Here is a 15302-nt window from a genome sequence, read left to right on the forward strand (position 1 = left end):
CTTGAGTTTGTGGGTAGGGTAGTTCTTCTCAGCGGGTGCCTAACTCCAACTCACATAGGCAACAGGCCATAGGTGGCCGTAGTGTTCTTGATACAGCACCCCGCCTAACCCATCTCGATTGGCGTCAACGTGTAGTTCATATGGCTTGGTTGTATCGGCATAGGCCAGAACTGGGGCAGTTGTTAGGCTCCATTTCAGCTGCCTAAAGGCCTCCTCACATTGGGCAGTCTGTTCCTGAATGGACTCTCTGAGTTTTCTGGGCCCTCCAGTTGGTCTGACAGGTCTTTTCAGGTCATCATCTTCCTCTTCACTTTTCAGTAGTTCATTGAATAGGCGGGCTATCTTAGCGAATCCCTCAATGAATCTTCTGTAATAGGAGCAGAATCCCAGAAATGACCTGAGTTCAGTCACATTAGTGGGCTTTGGCGAGGAAGTCACGGATTCCAGCTTCTGGGGGTCTGTGGCTGCTCCGTCGGCAGACATGATGTGACCAAGGTAGTTGACCAGGGGTTGATAAAACTGGCACTTCTCCAGAGACAGCTTCAACCCCTCACCTCTTGCTCATGGCAGTTGTTAAAGAATGAATCCATGGGACTAGAACATGTAGTGTTCATAGAGCAGTGCACCTGATTACAACTAATGTGCACTGATCCTGTCAAGGTGTGTGTGTGTGTGTGTGTGTGTGTGTGTGTGTGTGTATATATATATATATATATCTCATTCGCTACCTGGGCCCCCCCCCCCCCCCCCCCACACACACACACACGTTTTGCTCTTGGTCTAGCACCACTAGTTGGTGTATTCACTTTTCAAGGTTTCAGCTTCAGTTAAGGGGAGGCATGTCTGTGGATTATGAATGTCTTGAGATATAGGTCTAAGGGGTCTTACTTTTTTGCTGAAGAAACTGATCTGGTAATGGGGTATAATAATTCACCAGGCAAATATCACATGAAGGATAATTACAATGATCTGTACATAAAATATGGCACAGAAACATCTTCATTATACAATTTTAGCACCCTCCCAGAGAGGTGCTAGGTATAGATAAAATGTGTATGTGTTTTAATACACCCTGGAGGATGACTGCATGCTAGTGCAAGAGAGCAAGACTGTGAGTTGTAGTACTTCTAAGAAGGGGCTTTGGAAGTGAGGAGGTGGTGATTTTTCAGTTTGTCCCTACCCATTTGACCAAACACAGGCATAGATGAAATCCAACCTGGATACTACCGTAAAAGTCTTAGATTTGTACACCAGCCTGCCCCAATGCAAAATTTCTGAAAATGGGTTCCTTGCATACTGGCACATTATGAGAGACTTACTTTAGACCAAAGCCCTCCAGTGCCACACTGTCATTATTGCGAGGGCTGACATCTTTCCCCCGGTCTTCCTTCCAGATTAGCATCCTCCGGCTACATATGTGGCCATGGCTGGATGATGTTGCCTGCGCGTGGGAGCCACAGTTTACGGCACGGGCATCGTAGGCCACACCTTCAGAGCACATGTGATGGTAACGTCACCGGCTGCATGCACTCTGAATATCTCCTATACTGCAAGTTTAGGACAGGTGATCTGTCTATCAAGGTTCCCCGGACAAGGGGGAGGGGCTGTGTGTGACGGCGCGCGACGGGGAACACACAGCTATTGAAATTAAAGTGGTTGTAAACCCTAGATTAAGGCTTACTGTACCTGTAGGTCCAAGCAATATCTCCTAAACCTATATGGTTTAGGAGATATTTCCCCGAAAACGGGCACCGCTGTCTACGGCGCATGCGCCGTAGACAGCGGCGCGCAGGCGCACTGAGCGCGGCATTTCCAAAAATGGAGCTGCCGCGCGTGTCGACTCCCGTGCGCATGCGCGGGAGTGACGTCATCGCCGCTTCGCCGAATGAAGACGCCACCAGCAAGATGGATGCGGCGGACTACAGGGGACAGCGGCGACTTCGCTGGCTCCTGTGTCAGGTAAGTGACACATAATGGGCTACTATGCGATGCATAGTAGTCCATTATGCTTTGCCTTTGCAGGGAATGAAAGAGGAAGTAAACCCATCAGGGTTTACTTCCTCTTTAAAGCTGTGATGTTCCCGGCGCTCTATTCAACCAGACGGCTCTCTTCACTGCAGAGGGGCATCGCTGGCTGCATCAGTCCTGCGCTATTCACCCCCATCATGGGAGGCACCAGGGGCGGGACGGGGGCGGAGTTCCGCCCTAGGCCCCGCCCCATTTTCGGCTCAATTGTCGGCCGTTTTTTCCTTTCGGCAAATTGCTGAAAAGGGCATTTTCGGCCGATATGTTTAGGCGGCCGAAATTTCGGTGCATCCCTAATTTTCAGTCCTAATATGCTTATAAGGCTCAAACCGAAGGGATGAAAACAAAGTGATGTGAAGATAAGATGGTTTTTCCCAACCTCAGATTCGTTGCATCTCTGAATAATATGTCCTTGTTTAGGACTTCACCCCAGACTGTGCTCTGAAAATAGTGTATTAGGTTGACATATAAAGAAAGTTCAGTGGAGGGGGAACATGAAAGGGTGGTAAGGCTAACCAGCAGGAAGGGGTTAAAAGGTGTGTCAGGGGTGTTGGCAGGGGATCAAGGTCATTGGTCAAGTTTTGGTACAGAGGGGGGGCTTGTTCTAGTGATATAAAATGGGGAAAAGGGAGGGGTCTCCACAGAAGGAGGTAGCTGTGAGCGAGCATCCCACCCTCCCGCCCTTAAAATGTGTAGTAAGGTTGTTCTGGTTGTTGAGGTCAGGAGTGCATTTTGGGGTCCTTGGCGGTGGTAGCAGTTGGTGTTTCGGTTAAGCGGTGGGGAACCATCTACGGTGGTATGGTGTCCTCGAGTGGGAACGGGTCACTGGATAGTGATCGGGTACTCTAAGGACCCTGGGGTGGCTGAGGTCAGCTGGGTTTAGGCTCCGAGCCAGCATAAGTAGCAGCTGGGGTGGCAGCTCGGCTAGGTGGTGCCTCAGACACACATTTAAAAAGGGGGACAGAGGATAGATTGGTACTGTCAAGGATCTCAAAATATTTACAGTATATAGAGGGCAGGTAAAGTTTAGGTGGGTGTACATTGGGACTGTAACTGGTTTAATAAAGTTGTTTATGTTAATAAAGCTGTTGTGTTAATAAAAGGCCATGCTTGGCCATTTACTCCACCTATGGTATAGTGTGGTTATTTATGGACATAAAGTATTGGTAAGTGGTGGTAGGATTAAATAAGGGCATGGTCAGATCTTACCTACCATTGTCATGAATTTTTTATTAAAGAGATGTAACACCCACTGCGGATTTAGCCCCGGAGCAGATAAAATAGATAACAATGAATGATTTGTGCAGAAGTTATAACATGCAAGACATTCTGCATGTCACAAAACATAGTTGCTTGTTTTGTATTGTACAATTATAAGTCAATTACTAACAATCACATGTTTGAATAATAAAAAAAAAAATTATTTCAAGAGGGAAAACACAATCTTAACAAAAGTTGCTGACCACTTTAAAACAATGTAGAGCGTTCCCATCAAAAATAGCACTGAAGCACGATCTCCTGAAAGTGCATGTAAAATGTACAGTCTGAAATCAGTACTATCACTGAGGTAGCAGCTTTTCCCTCAGTGGAGCATGTAGGTCCACAACCTTTGGTGCCCAAAGAGACCCCCAAGCTGAAAACATGCAACTGTGTAATTATATTTGACTGCAAAGGCAGCAGACTGGGTACCGCCGCTGAACATTCAAGCACATACAAAAATGCTGCAAATGACCCACAAGGAATTATGTGGTTAAAACAGGCTATGGGGAGGTGTCATATAGCCTCCTCATCGCCCGCCAAACACGTCTAAAAAGTGATCTGAATGCAGATTACTTTTCAGAAGCATACCAAACTTGGCGCTCATCTGAACATAGTCTAATTCTGCTGATTGGTTGTATGGTCAATGACTGCATAGGTGGAAACCACCTTTTTGCCTGTGCTGCCTTATGGCACAAGAGCACTCTCTGTAATGGTACATTCAGCACTGGCTATCAAAACAAAATATAACTGAACAAACCAAACTTCGGTGTGGCTGAAAAGGTCTTCTGTATGTAGGCACTGCAGTGTCACACATTTCACAGAGCCTGCCTACTCAACTGCAATCGTTACAGAGCTATTTATTTTAGGATAAGCTAGACTTGCTACTTTGGTGTGAATGCAGTGTCATTTAGGCTCCATAAACTTCAATGGAAACACATCAAAAACGCAATGTGATTTTTGGCAGTTTTTTGTGTAGAAAACCCAGTCTCCGTCTCCTACAAAACATGTGAAGAGAGACCGCAGAGACGGACGGAGTCTAACCAGTCAGACGGAGTTGTACGTCCTGTATTTTACTATATAAACTCGCATTACTGTTATAAATACTTGTAAAATGCAAAACTCCGGTGGGTGTTACAGCATGTCCTATTGTCCTATTTACCCTTTCTTAGTGTATCCTTACTGTGGATGAGTGTGGGGTGAAGCAAGATGGCGGCGACGGAACGTCACTTCCATAGCAAACTGTGATGGGTTGACTGCGGGGAATGCCTGGTGTACGGAGGGACTCTGCCGGGAATACCTGGTGTAAGGGGAAACTCAGTCGGGAATACCTGGTGTAAAGGGGGACTCCACCGGGAATACCCGGTGTAAGGGGGGACCCTGCCGGGAATACCCGGTGTAAGGGGGGGCCCCGTCGGGAATACCTGGTGTAAGGGGGGACTCTGTTGGGAATGCCCGGTGTAAGGGGGGACTCCGTCGGGAATGCCTGGTGCAAGGGGGGACTCTGCCGGGAATGACCGGTGTAAGGGGAGACTCCGCCGGCAATGCCCGGTGTAAGGGGGGACTCCGCCGGGTATGCCCGGTGTAAGGGGGGACTCCACTGGGAATGCCTGATGTAAGAGGGGACTCCACTGGGAATGCCTGGTGTAAGGGGGGACTCCGCTGGCAATACCTGATGTAAGGGGGGACTCCGCTGGCAATACCTGATGTAAGGGGGGACTGTTGGGTGGAAGAACTGAATGATGGAGTGTTAGACTGCCGTGCTCTGAGGGAACCCCCTTCCTGGAGGGGGGTGAAGTCAGGCCTGGAGCTCGTGAGCTCGGAGGGAACCTCTCTCTACATGGTCATTGAGATGTGTCCAGGATCAGGAAGAGGACAGTTGGAAGAACTGCCAGGAAAGTTATTCAGGAGGGATCCATGCTGTGGTCAGTGAGTCAGAAGTACAGTGTAAAGCTCTGGGAGAGACATGCCAGGATTTGGATGTGGAGCCAGAGGGAGAGACTGCAGTGTTGTTTTGAAGTCAAGTTGTTGCAGCCATGAGGGCTGGCAGGATTTGCATCAGACATGCTGGGATCAGTAGTCCACCAAGTGTGAGTTAGCACATTTATTCTCTCTACTAAAATGTTTGCTACCTCAAAGGGGACTGCAGACCCTTGCCTGTAATGGGCTATTAGGAAAATGTTAGGACTTATTCAGAGTGAGGCCTAGACATGTGCTAATGGAGGCAGGAACCTAGATTTGGACAGTGAAGTGAAGCAAGTGATCTCAAGTAGTGTGCAGGAGGATATGTCCAGATGAAGACACAATTAAATCTAGACTCAACCAACATTCATTTAATTGAGAAGTATTCATTATCTGGGTATCCCAAGTCCCTTTTCCCCATCCAAGTTTAATCCCTTAATAAAAACAACAAAAACAAGTAAAGCCGCGTACACAAGTAGCCGTCTGTCCGACGTACTTAGTCTGGCGGACGTCCGCCAAACTGTCCGTCGGAATTTTCGAACGGGCTACTTGCCCACACACGGCACTTTTTCAGCGGACTAATACGGCGTACTAAGTCCGCCGTACTAAGTCCGCCGTACTTTCGAAATGAACGGACTCGCCCACACACGCGGAGGAAAGTCCGCTCATTTCGAGCGCGTCTCCAGGTAGGCGGGGCCCGCGAAGGAGACTTCGCTGGCCCCGCCGCCTGGTATGGACTTAAAGGGGAACCCCCAACGCCCAACAAAATCGGCGTGGGGTCCCCCCAAGTCCACAACAGACCATTGTCCGAGCACGCTACCCGGCCGGCCAGGAAAGGGGGGTGAGCGAGCGCCCCCTCCTCCTGAGCCGTACCAGGCCACGTGCCCTCAACATGGGGGGTGCCTTGGGGAAGGGGGGGCCGCGCGGCCCCCCCACCCCAAAGCACCTTGTCCCCATGTTGATGAGGACAAGGGCCTCTTCCCGACAACCCTGGCCGTTGGTTGTCGGGGTCTGCGGGCGGGGGGCTTATCGGAATCCGGGAGCCCCCTTTAATAAGGGGGCCCCCGGATATCGGCCCCCTACCCTATGTGAATGAGTATGGGGTACAATGTACCCCTACCCATTCACCTGTAAAATAAAAGTACAAAAAAAACACAACACACGAGATAAAATACTTTATTGCACAGCTCCGGGGGTCTTCCGTCTTCGGGGGTCTTCTCGCCGGACTCCTCCGCTATCTTCTTGTAGCTCTTTTGCTAGCGGAGGAGTCCGGCTTTCTTCCTCGCCGCCAGCCTCTTCTCCCGACTTCGGGGGTCTTGTCTCCCTCTTCGGTTCTTCTGCCGGGCCACCGCACCTTCTTATAGCTCTTTTACAGGCGGTGGCCCGGTCTTCTGTCGCCGCTGCCGCCTTCCGTTCTTCTTCTTCTTCTTCTCCAGGAGATGTTGACTCGGCGATCTCTCCAGCCGCAATGCCAGGGACGCCCTGCGCTGCCACTTATATAGGGACAAGGGGCGGTGTCACATGGCTTTATGTCACATGGGTTGGTCACATGGGTTGATGTCACATGGGGACTGTGACATCGTAAGGGGCGGGGTCACCATGTGACACCAACCCATGTGACATAAAGCCATGTGACACCGCCCCTTGTCCCTATATAAGTGGCCGCGCAGCGCGTCCCTGGCATTGTGGCCGGAGAGAGCGTCGAGTCAACATCTCCAGGAGAAGAAGGAGAAGAAGAAGAAGAAGAAGAAGAAGAAGAACGGAAGGCGGTAGCGGCGACAGAAGACCGGGCCACCGCCTGTAAAAGAGCTATAAGAAGGCGCGGTGGCCCGGCAGAAGAACCGAAGAGGGGGACAAGACCCCCGAAGTCGGGAGAAGAGGCCGGCGGCGAGGAAGAAAGCCGGACTCCTCCGCTAGCAAAAGAGCTACAAGAAGATAGCGGAGGAGTCCGGCGAGAAGACCCCCGAAGACGGAAGACCCCTGGAGCTGTGCAATAAAGTATTTTATCTCGTGTGTTGTGTTTTTTTTGTACTTTTATTTTACAGGTGAATGGGTAGGGGTACATTGTACCCCATACTCATTCACATAGGGTGGGGGGCCGGTATCCGGGGGCCCCTTATTAAAGGGGGCTCCCGGATTCCGATAAGCCCCCCGCCCGCAGACCCCGACAACCAACGGCCAGGGTTGTCGGGAAGAGGCCCTTGTCCTCATCAACATGGGGACAAGGTGCTTTGGGGTGGGGGGGTCGCGCGGCCCCCCCCCTTCCCCAAGGCACCCCCCATGTTGAGGGCACACGGCCTGGTACAGCTCAGGAGGGGGTGAGCGCTCGCTCGCCCCCCTTTCCTGGCCGGCCGGGTAGCGTGCTCGGACAAGGGTCTGTTGTGGACTTGGGGGGGACCCCCACGCCGATTTTTTTCGGCGTTGGGGGTTCCCCTTTAAGTCCATACCAGGCGGCGGGGCCAGCGACGTCTCCTTCACGGGCCCCGCCTACCTGGAGACCCGCTCGAAATGAGCGGACTTTTCTCCGGGCGGGAAAAGTCCGCTCATTTCAAAAGTACGGCGGACTGGCATACACATGACCGGATTGTCCGCCGAAATGCGAGTACGGCGGGCAGATTGATGTGCAACACGAAATTCTAAGTCCGCCATACTGTCGGGTCAAAAAAGTATGCCGGAGGCTACACACGGGGGGATTGTTTGGCGGACTTGAGTTTGCCGGACTTTTCCACCGGATTGTTTGATCGTGTGTACGCGGCATAAGAGACTGTTCATTGTCTGGGAAAGTGAGCCAAAATGGATGTCTGACCAGCAGGGTGAAATGTGTGGATGTTGAAATACACAGTGATCTGACAGGGGCGAACAGGCAAAAAATTTGTTCGAACACGTAAAAAATTTGTTCGAACACGTGAACACCATTAAAGTCTATGGGACACGAACAGGAATAATCAAAAGTGCTAATTATAAAGGCTTATATGCAAGGTATTGTCATAAAAAGTGTTTGGGGACCTGGGTCCTGCCCCAGGGGACATGTATCAATGCAAAAAAAAGTTTTAAAAACGAAAGTGTAATATTCCTTTATATATTGTATCTGGGGGGTGTCTATAGTATGCCTGTAAAGGAGCGCATGTTTCCAGTTTTTAGAACAGTCTGACAGCAAAATTACATTTCTAAAGGAAAAAAAAGTAATTTAAAACTACTCTCGGCTACAATGAATTGCCGACCGCAATACACATAAAAGTTCATTGATAAAAACGGCATGGGGATTTCCCCACAGGGGAACCTCGAACCAAAATTAAAAAAATGTGTGGGGGCCCCCCTAAATTCCATACCAGGCCCTTCAGGTCTGTTATGGATATTAACGGGAACACTGCACCAAATTTTAAAATAAATGGCGTGGGGGTCCCCCCAAAAATCCATACCAGACCCTTATCCGAGCACGCAACCTGGCAGGCCACAGGAAAAGAGGGGGGAACGAGAGAACGCCCCCCCTCCTGAACCATACCAAGCCACATGCCCTCAACATTGGGAGGGTGCTTTGCGGTAGCCCCTCAAAGCACCTTGTCCCCATGTTGATGGGGAGAAGGGCCTCATCCCCACAACCCTTGCCCGGTGGTTGTGGGGGTCTGCGGATGGGAGGCTTATCGGAATCTGGAAGCCCCCTTTAACAAGGGGACCCCCAGATCCTGCCCCCCCTGTGTGAATTGGTAATGGGGTACGAATGTACCCCTACCATTTCACAAAAAAAGTGACAAGTCCTTTATTAAATTCTACTTCTTTGTGCTTATTCTTTCATCTTCTTTCTTCTGGTCTTCCTTTGGTGTTGTTCTTCTTCTCCATCTTCTTCTTCATCTTCTTCTTCCTCAGCTCTTCTCGTCCCGCATTTTGCTCTGTAAACGGGTGACCCCGCCCCCTCTGACATCACGGGGAAAGCCATAGGGAAGTCCCCGTGTGTCAGAGGAGGGTGGGGTCACCGGGTGGCCCCGCCCTCCCTTATTTAAGAAGTGTCAGAAGAAGCGAAGTGTCACACTGCTGAAGACTCCCACAGAGGCGGATCGTGCGGATGGCACAGAGAAGAACCCGGAGCAAGATATGGGATGAGAACACTGGAGGAAGAAGTAGATGAAGAAGATGATGAAGAAGAAGAAGATGGAAAAGAAGAACAACACCGAAGGAACACCAGAAAAAAAGAAGATGAAAGAAGTGCAAAGTACTAATGTTTTGGTATAGGACCCCCGAAGTTTTACATAAGTATGATCCCTCACTGTCTCGTTTATGCTGGAGGTGCCTACAGGATATTGGCACACACCTTCATATCTTTTGGGATTGTCCACGTATGACATCTTTTTGGTCTGTGGTCCAATCCATTCTACAATCAATATTGAAAAGAGATATCCCACTGACTCCGACACATTACCTGTTAGGCCTTCCGATCCTAGATCTCCCTAAATATGCTAAAAAACGAATGGCTTTTATACTCCTAGCTGCCAAGAGAGTAATACCGGCTCATTGGCTATTTCCCATACCTCCCACACAAGCGCATGTAGTCTCGTCCATTGCTCACATGCGTAGGATGGAACATTTGACGGCAATAGCTCATGATTCCTTGCCCAAATTTTCCAAGACATGGGACCCATGGGATGCCTCCATATTCAACCCAGAATCTTTTTTTGCCCCCTCTGCCAGCCCTTCCTTAAGTAACCTTAGGGAGATTTGATATCCTGTTTACTGTATTATACCGTATCAGACCAAGAACACCCATACGTCTGGTTTCCAATGTCTTAGTTCGTTCTATCCTTCTTTTTCAGTTATGCCATCACCATTGTATACAGCTTCATGGTGTATCCTATCACTTAACCCGTTTGTAACCTACAATATGGTGCCCCTACTATGTCCACCCAATGTTATTGACTACTGTACCGTATTTATGACATTTTTGTACTGTTTACAGAAAAAATTTTTTTTTCGATAAATATACATTTAAAAAAAGAAAGAAGTGCAAAGAAGAAGAATTTAATAAAGGACTTGTCAAAAACTGTCTTTTGTCTATTTTAACCTTTTTGGCACTTTTTTTGTGAAATGGTAGGGGTACATTTATATCCCATTACCAATTCACACGGAGGGGGTGGCGGGATCTGAGGGTCCCCTTGTTGAAGGGGGCATCCAGATTCCAATAAACCCCCCGCCTGCAGAACCCCACAACCACCTGGCAAGGGTTGTGGGGATGAGGCCCTTCTCCCCATCAACATGGAGACAAGGTGCTTTGTGGGGCTACCTCAAAGCACCATCCCAATGTTGAGGGCATGTGGCCTGGTACGGTTCAGGAGGGGGGGCGCTCTCTTGTCAACCCCTCCTTTTCCGGCGGCCTGCCAGGTTGCATGCTCGGATAAGGGTCTGGTATGGATTTTTGGGTGGACCCCACGCCATTTTTTTAAAAAATTTTGGTGCAGGGTTCCTCTTAAGATCCATACCAGACCCTTGGTATGGATTTTGAGGGGGACCCCACGCCATTTTTAACAAAAATGTTGGCGTGGGGTTCCCCTTAATATCCATAGCAGACCTGAAGAGCCTGGTATGAGATTTACGGGGACCCCCACGCATTTTTTTTAAAATTTTGGTTCAGGGTTCCCCTGTGGGGAAATCCCCATGCCGTTTTTATCAATGAACTTTTATGTGTATTGCGGACCGACAATTCATTGTAGCCGCGAGTAATTTTAACCACTTAACAACCGGCCCATAGCCGAATGACGGCTACAGGGCGGTTGTTTAACTCTGGGAGGCCGTCATATGACGTCCTCCCAGAATTCCGCTCTCGCGCGCCCCCTGGGATGCGCACTCGAGAGCATCCATGATCACGGTAACCGGCCGCTCATCACGGCCATTTACCACGTGATCGCTCTGTCAAATGATGGAGCGATCACCTGTAAACAAACCGGCGTCATGTTATGACGCCGGTTCCTCCCTCCCCTCTCTGTACCGATCGGTACAGCGGAGGGGGGAAGAGATCGGTGTCAGCAGCGCTGTGGGCTGCACCTGCAGTGCCCACATCACTGCTCACCGAAAATTAACCCCTCAATTCCCTGCCAATACTCTGCAATACCCTGCAATACTCTGCAATGCCAGCCAATACTCTGCAATACCCTCCAATACTCTGCAGTACTCTGCAATACTCTGCCATTACTCTGCAATACCCTGCAATACTCTGCAATACCCTGCAACACTCTGCAATACCCTGCAATACTCTGCAATACCCTGCAATGCCCTGCAACACTCTGCAACGCTCTGCAACACCCTGCAGTGCTCTGCAACACCCTGCAATGCCCTGTAACACTCTGCAATACCCTGCAACACTCTGCAATACCCTGCAACACCCACCAATACCCTGCAACACCCACCAATACCCTGCAACACTCTGCAATGCTCTGCAACACCTGCCAATACCCTGCAACACTCTGCAATGCCCTGCAACACTCTGCAAAGCCCTGCAACACTCTGCAATGCACTGCAACACTCTGCAATACCCTGCAACACTCTGCAACACCCGCCAATACCCTGCAACACTCTGCAATGCTCTGCAACACCCGCCAATACCCTGCAATACTCTGCAACGCAATACTCTGCAACGCCATACTCTGAGATACCCAGCCATACTCTGAGATACCCAGCCATAGTCGGTGATACCCTGCAATACCCAGCCATAGACATCTCCCCCCCTCCCGCCGCCCCCCGGTGCTTCTACCGACTCGCCAATACGATCACAGCCAGAATCTTTTTTTTTTTTTTTCAGGCTTCCCAGCTTAGAGGTGAGATGTGGGGTCTTATTGACCCCATATCTCACTGTAAAGAGGACCTGTCATGCCATATTCCTATTACAAGGGATGTTTACATTCCTTGTAATAGGAATAAAAATGATCAAAAAATTTATTTTTGGGGAAAAAAATGTCAAACTAAAATAAATAAAGTAAAATGAACAATAAAATTTTTATTTTTTTTTAAAGCGCCCCTGTCCCCATGTGCTCGCATGCAGAAGCGAACACATACGTAAGTCCCGCCCACATATGAAAACGGTGTTCAAACAACACATGTGAGGTATCGCTGCGAACGCTAGAGCGAGAGCAATAATTCTAGCCCTAGACCTCCTCTGTAACTCAAAACATATAACCAGTAAAAAAAAATGTAAATCGTCACCTTTGGGGATTTTTAAGTAGCGACGTTTGGCGCCATTCCACGAGCGTGCGCAATTTTGAAGAGTGACATGTTAGGTATCTATTTACTCAGCGTAACTTCATCTTTCACATTATGCAAAAATTGGGCTAACTTTACTGTGTTTTTTTTTTTTTTAAGCACAAAACAGTTTTTTTTCCAAAAAAAAGCATTCGAAAAATTGCTGCGCAAATACCGTGCGAGATAAAAAGTTGCAACGACCACCATTGTATTCTCCAGGGTGTTTGCTAAAAAAACATATATAATGTTTTGGGATGCTATGTAATTTTCTAGCAAATAAATGATGATTTTTACATGTAGGAGAGAAATGTCAGAATTGTCCTGGGTGCTCCAGAACGCCTGATGGCGCTCCCTGCATGTTGGGCCTCTGTATGTGGCCACACTGTGTAAAAGTCTCACACATGTGGTATCGCCGTACTCGGGAGTAATAGCAGAATGTGTTTTGGGGTGTAATTTGTGGTATGCATATGCTGTGTGTGAGAAATAAACTGATAATATGAAAATTTTGTGAAAAAAAAAAGTAAAAAAAATCTTGATTTTGTAAAGAATTGTGGGAAAAAAATGACAACTTCAAAAAACTCATCATGCCTCTTACTAAATACCTTGGAATGTCTTCTTTCCAAAAAGGGGTCATTTGGGGGGTATTTGTACTTTTCTGGCATGTTAGGGTCTCAAGAATTGAAATAGGCCGTCAGTACTTCAGGTGTGATCAATTTTCAGATATTGGCACCATAGCTTGTGGACTCTATAACTTTCACAAAGACCAAATAATATCCACCAATTTGTACTTATTTTTACCAAAGATATATAGTAGTATAAATTTTGGCCAAAATTTATGAAGAAAAAATTACTAATCTGCTAAATTTTATAACAGAAACAAAGAAAAATTAATTTTTTTACAGAATTTTCTGTATTTTTTCTTTTATAGCACAAAAAATAAAAAACCCAGTGGTGAATAAATACCACCAAAAGAAAGCTCTAATTGTGTGAAAAAAAGGACAAAAATTTCATATAGGTCCAGTGTTGCATGACTGAGTAATTGTCATTCAAAATGTGAGAGCACCGAAAAGCTGAAAATTGGTCTGGTTATTAAGGGTGTTTAAGTGCCCAGTGGTCAAGTGGTTAAATTACTTTTTTTGCATCGATACATGTCCCCTGGGGCAGGACCCGGGTCCCCAAACACTTTTTTATGACAATACCATGCATGTAAGCTTTTAAAATGAGCACTTTTGATTTCTCCCATAGACTTTTAAAGGGTGTGCCCGGCTTTTGAATTTGCCACGAACACCTAAAATTGTTCGTTTTTCGGCAAACTGGCGAACAGCCAATGTTCAAGTCGAACATGAGATTGACTTGAACATAAAGCTCATCCCTGGTCAGCACGCATTGCATTAAGGTAGCTGATTGAAAATGCTAAGCTGGCATTGGCACCAAAACCTCCCAAAAATCAGACAGGACACACCTTTTTTAATGCAATGCATTTTGGTGTATTGCCATGCAGTGTGCTGTAACACATGTGCATTGCCTTAGTGTGTTGGGGTGCTATTTGAAATAAAATCGCACACATCAAGAAATGTGGACAGAGACAAGTCAATCAATTTGGACAGTTGGATCTGAAGTTGAAGCTATTTTGGGTGTAATTTGTCCATGGTAAACACAATATTAAAATTGTAATTGTCATCTCCTCAGGCAATGATAGCAATAGGGCTGCAACTAACGATTATTTTCATAATCAATTAGTTGGCCGATTATTTTTTCTATTAATCGATTAATCGGTTAATAACCTTAAAAAAAAGGTGTGGTGTATAATTTAGTTAAATATGCAACGTTAAAAAAAAGGCAATTTATTCTTAAATATCTCTATGCAGTGGTAAATATAAATAACCAACTATATGGTGAGAGAGCAAAATCTCTAATCCACTCAGAGTAACAGACAGAAGTGATATACTGTATATACTATTAGTTTACTGATATACTATTGTTTAAAAAAAAAAATTTCTTCCTTCAAAAAAAATGTAATTTTAAGAACGTTCGTTCGATTTTCTAATAGTTAGTGGGGTCAAATCGACGTTCATTTTCAACAGCAGTGACAGGAAAATTTGTAAATAGAAAACAGTGTATGTAGTTTTCGTTCAGAAATTACATTCATTTTAAAAACAGAATGTTAAAAACAAGTGGAAATTTCAAACATTCTTTCATTCAGTGAATGTACAAAGATTTTTTGTCTCAATATTCTTGTCTGAAAATGGATCCGTGTGGCCAGCATAAGGCTCGGCACACACCTATGCAGTTTGCTTTTAATGTGTTTCTGCAGTGCTTTTTGCTGTTTTGATTTTTGCGCACGTGGATTTTGCTGTGATTTGCGTTTTTGCATTTGCAGCATCTGCAGCTTCTCCATTGAAGTATATTGAACCAAAAAAAGCACAGATTTGTGTGCCTGATCCTTTCCAAATATGCAGCGGCTGAAAAAAGCATAGATGTGAACGTGTCCCATAGGAAACCATGTAAATGAACTGTAGTGCGTTTCTGCAAAAAGCACCAAAAAACACATTAGGTGTGAACCAAGTCTATGACGTTTGTGACATTTTGTAACATAATCTGGTTAAAAAAATAAATAAAAAAATAGCCCTTTATAGTACAAAAAAGCAGATAATCAGGGGTTGATTCTTTTTTTACTGTGGAACTGTGAAAGTAATATTTACAGTAGCAATTATTTGATTTTTTTTTGTACTATAAAAGGCTCATTTTAGTTTTTTTTGTTAACCTCATTATGTTACTGGCCGATTAATCGATTAAGAAAATAGTAATCGATTAATTTCATAATCGATTAGTTGTTT

This window comes from Lithobates pipiens, unplaced genomic scaffold (assembly GCF_037356315.1).
Source record: "Lithobates pipiens isolate NorthernLeopardFrog02 unplaced genomic scaffold, aLitPip1_a1.2 Scaffold_19, whole genome shotgun sequence".
Classification (NCBI taxonomy): Eukaryota; Metazoa; Chordata; class Amphibia; order Anura; family Ranidae; genus Lithobates; species Lithobates pipiens.